This window comes from Mustela nigripes, chromosome 5 (genome assembly GCF_022355385.1).
Source record: "Mustela nigripes isolate SB6536 chromosome 5, MUSNIG.SB6536, whole genome shotgun sequence".
Lineage (NCBI taxonomy): Eukaryota > Metazoa > Chordata > Mammalia > Carnivora > Mustelidae > Mustela > Mustela nigripes.
The window spans coordinates 3,312,711-3,317,405 of record NC_081561.1 but is presented as its reverse complement, the minus strand read 5'-3'; the positions used below and the strand labels follow the sequence as shown (position 1 = coordinate 3,317,405).

Sequence of the window (4,695 nt, the reverse complement as noted above, 5' to 3'; positions counted from 1 at the left end):
GCCTAATATCCCTCTCCGAAGGACAGGGAGAATTTGGGAGGCCTCTCTGACAAAGGAAAGAAACAGAGATGATAGCAGCAGGAAGAGTGGAGAATTCTCTTCCTTAGTTTTCTGAAAACTGACATCGGACTGTGTTTTCTGCCCAGTGCTTGTATCTGAATGAATGAATATATACATATATATATATATTATATATATATTATATATTATATTATATATATTATATATATATTATCTGTTATTATATATGCATATATATATATATATATGACAAGAGCACAGAACAATCCTAAAGAAAATATTACCACACTAACAAAATTATACTTATTTTTTCGTGCCTTTTTCAGTCTTCATGCCTTGTGCCGAGTTTTTACTTTGTTGTTGGGAAAGGCAATCCAGCAAGGGTGCTGAGCTCCCTGCAGGTTCCTGCCAAGTATGCCAAGAATGCTTGAATTGCTCTTTGCCTGGGCTATTTCTCAGGGTTATACTTGCAGTGCGCAGCCTCAGTAGATGAGTTAACATCCCTCCCCAAGAAAGAGCAAGCTTGTTTCTGCTTTTTGAAAAACCGGGGTATCTCCCAAGCTCCATGTTCCTCTCCCGAGAATTGCAATCCTCTGCTTGTGAAGGCATCCATGAAGGGCCTTTTGCATTGCCTTCATGGGATTTGGGTGGCATGGGGAACCAACACAAAAGAACATGGTAAGCTCTACCTGTCACTTTCTCTGTGAGTAATAAATGAAGTTCTTTGTCTCTGACCCAGAAGTCTCATGTCTTCTGTCCGCATCTGTGAAATAGGATGTAATAGACTAACTTGTTAGCTTGTAAGTAGGGTAAAATCCTAGAACCTGCACAGCACTTGAAAATTATGTAGTCCCAGTGTACTTATTTCTTGTGTGCAACACTATCCATGACCAGGTTTTATAAGTTGTGCATAAGAACGCATAATTTTTCTTTTAAGTATATAACGTTACATCAAAGTGATACAATATAATTTGCTTCATCACACTTATATTTATAGTTCTTTTCATTTAAAAAAATTTATAACTTAGTGATTTTTAAAATAATTTCTTAGGATAAATTCTCAAGAATGAAGTTAAAGTATTGAATGTAATGAATAATTTCTTCATAAATTGTCCCATTACTTCCTGAAAGAAAAAATTAGTAATAGAAGAAAATATGCCTACAAAAGACTCATTTCCGACCTAAAGACACTGGCAGATTGGGAAGTGAAGGGTTGGAGAAACATCTGTCATGCAAATAGATGTTAAAAGAAAGTTGGAGTAGCACACTTCTATCAGACAAACTGGACATTTTTGTTTTCGTTTTTGTTTTCATTCTGCTTTGGTATCAGGGTAGTACTGGCCTCATGGAATGATTCTGAATGTGTCCCCTCTGTTCCCTTATTTGTATGATTTTGATTTCGATGAAGATTATCGTTAATTATTTTTTTCAGTGTGGTAGAATTCACCAGTGAAACCGTGCGGCCTTGGGCTTTTCTGTGCAGGGAGATTTTTGATTCCTAATTCAAGACTGTTACTGAATTGTTTGGTATTGGCTTAAGAAGATTTCCTGCTTCCTGGATTCAAGATCCACGATTTAAACTTGGTAACTTGTGTGTTTTTAGGAATTATCTGTTTTTACCTGAATTGTTAGTATATAATTGTTTATAATAATCTGTTATCATACTATGTATTTCTGTGATATCTTTTGTATTGTTTTCCATTTCTCATTTTGTTGTTGTTTTTTTTTAATGTAAAAGATAGAAGTTTAATATCAAAGACAATTTTATTTGGACATAAAATAATATCAAATATGTTTGTCATCATCTACTGCACAGGTGGTTTTGGAGAATTCATATCTCAATTTGGTTTTGAATCTTCTCTCTTTTTTTTCTTAGTTTAGTTAAAGCATTGCCAGTTTTGTTTATTTGGGATGAAAAACTTGTCACTACTTTCAGTGATATGTCATTGTTTGTTCTGGTCTTGATTTTATTTATTTCTGTTATTTATCTGTTATTTTCTTCCTCCACTAAATTTCAGCTAAGTTTCTTCTTTTTCTAGTTCCTTGTGGTGTCATGTTAATTATTTGAACTTTTTTTCTTAATACAAGCATTTATAGCATAAATTTCATTATAACATCTGCTTTTGCTGCCTCCCACAGGTTTTGGAATACTGTGCTTTCTTTTCTCATGTTCTGAGACATATTTTGATTTGCTGTTTGATTTCTTATTTGGGCTATTGCTTGTGCAGGGGTGTGATGTTTAATATTTACACATTAAGTATTTAAATTATAGATTTTCCAGCTTTGTTTTATTGTTAATCCTTACTTTTGGTACCGTTGTGGTTGGAAAATATACTTGGTATGATTTCAAAAAAAGAAAAAGAGGAAGAAGTGGAAAATTCAGCTCCATGATTAAATAATTAATAATTAAATGATTAAATTTATTAAATAACTATAAGTAGAGAATAGTTTCCATGAAAGCAGACTGTATCCCGATGGGTCCCTCCACTGGGAGTCGTGATGCCACACCACAGATCCTGGCCCTCAAGATTAAGTGCCCCAGAACCTCTTCCTCTGTGCTGGCCTGTCTTCCCAGGGCCCTCCACCAAGGAAACTTAACATCTTGCTTGCTCCGGAGGAGAAACACTGAAGGGAATTGTGCTCATCATGCAGCAAATATTAGAGGTGGCATTTGGGGCCAAGAGGCAATAACTTAATGGTGGACACGTTAAGTCTACTCGGCCAACTTTTCTGTAGTTTTATTTAACTACAGTCACATCTGACCACTCCTCAGTGGGCTGAGTGGGCTGCATGTTATTTTCCGGGGTATGAAGGAGGCGGGCAGTGGGCGAGCTCTTCCTTCCCACAGCCTTCCAGCGTCCGGGCCCCCAGAGCCCCTGCTGTTTGCCTTCCTTTGCCTGATACAGCCTCAGGAGCAACACTCCTCTGAGGGGAGAGGACCTCAGCTCCTTGGAAGTGTAGCACACAGTCCTGAAGTCAGTCTGAAAATAACTGGGAGCGCCTGGGGGCCTCGGTCGTTGAAGCATCTGACTCTTGGTTTTGGCCCAGGACATGATCTCAGGGTCTTGAGATCGAGCCCTGTGTCAGGTTCTGTGCAGTGAGGAGTCTGCTTGAGATTCTCTCTCTCCCTCTGCTTCTCCCCCTGCTTGCATGCTCTCTCTCTCGAAAATAAGTAAGTAAGTAAATAAATAAATAAATAAAATCTGAGAAAGATAGAAGGAAAAAAAGAAAAAGGAAAGGGAAGAGAAGAAAAGAAAAAAGAACTGGTTAGAAGCCATCCCTCACAATTCCTCTGAGAACCAAACACTCCGAAGCCTTTCCAGAAAGGTTAAATGGCAGTTAGCTAAAAGCAAAGTCCCCCTCAGTGTAAGGGCAGAAAACACTGGATACACAACTTTTCCTATAAGTCAGGTACCTGTAAGTGAGGCAATTTTGATTTCTGTAAGAAATGTAAGCAATTTTGTAAGTAAGCAGTAAGCAATTTTGATTTCTGTAAGGCAACTTTCCTGTTAAGGCAATTTTGATCTCTGACTGTGACAGGGACAAATCCTGGCGTCAGCATCAGTCAGACACAAATCCTGGTGTTAGTCATCATCAGCCAGTTCCTGCGGTGAAAAGCCCAAAACCCCTCACTCTGCATCAGTCAGACACAAATCCTGGTGTTTGTCATCATCAGCCAGTTCCTGCGGTGAAAAGCCCAAAGCCCCTCACTCTGCAGGAGCCTCCGTCCTAGAACCATTAACCCACCTCTAACCCACCATTAACGCCTCTCTTCTGCCCTGTGTTCTGTAAGACCATCCATGAAAGCAGTTCTTGGATGCACGCACTTTGCTTTGGACACCCTGAGACATGGGACTTCGACTCCATCCAGAAGGGTTCAATGAATCAGCTCTCAAGGGGCCTTGTGAGAAAGCATGGTCAGCCAACATGAAGCTTCTTCACACACTCCGGGAACAATTAGGGCAGCCCATCATCCCCCAAGCCTGGCTTTATCTCTCTGTTCACAATTGGCTCTTAATAACTAATGATGGATCATTAAGGACCCAGTGGCTGCTGCTTTGCTCAGGGGTGGGGCAGGAGGGGGCGGAGGGAGGGATGCAATGAGGCACCGCTGTACCAGAGAGTCCCAGGGCTTAAATCCCTGTGGGGACCACAGGAAGCAATGCTCGTCTCCCCCCAGGTCCCACTTGGGTGGACATGCGGCTCCTTTCGTGGTGAAAGAACAGAAGGCTAATTTATTCTGGGAAAAAGTTAACAATTGGGTGAAGAACAAAAGTGACATCCAACATGAAGTGTCGATAACATCGCTGGAGGCAAATCCAAATCAGTGTCCTCCAGGCACATTCCCTGCCACATGTCATAGGTATTTGTGTACGAGTCTGTGCCCCCTGTAGTTTAACAATCCACTTAGAATGTGGCTTATGCTGTCCCCATCTGTAGGCACTTAAGGTACAGCACTGCACAAAATTGCTTGAAAAACATTTATGGAATAAAAAAATAAACATATCTAATAGATTGGAGGTTTAACTTGATGGGATAATAAAAAAGAAAACTTTATGAACATCATTGAAGGTTTTACGGAACTTCTAACCCAAGTATTACTGAGCACAAACCTGAAGGAAGCCAGATTCACAGCATTTTGGTGGCTTGAAAGAAAATCTTTCACACGCATCC

The 4,695-nt window shown here is 39.9% G+C and overlaps 1 long non-coding RNA gene across 1 annotated transcript; it reads left to right on the top strand.

Moving 5' to 3' along the window:
- Nucleotides 1–507: 507 nt before the first annotated feature.
- Nucleotides 508–2,403, top strand: LOC132018749 (uncharacterized). The gene is made up of 2 exons (XR_009404558.1): nucleotides 508–699; nucleotides 1,454–2,403. It is a non-coding gene; the product is annotated as an uncharacterized LOC132018749 (long non-coding RNA).
- Nucleotides 2,404–4,695: the final 2,292 nt, after the last annotated feature.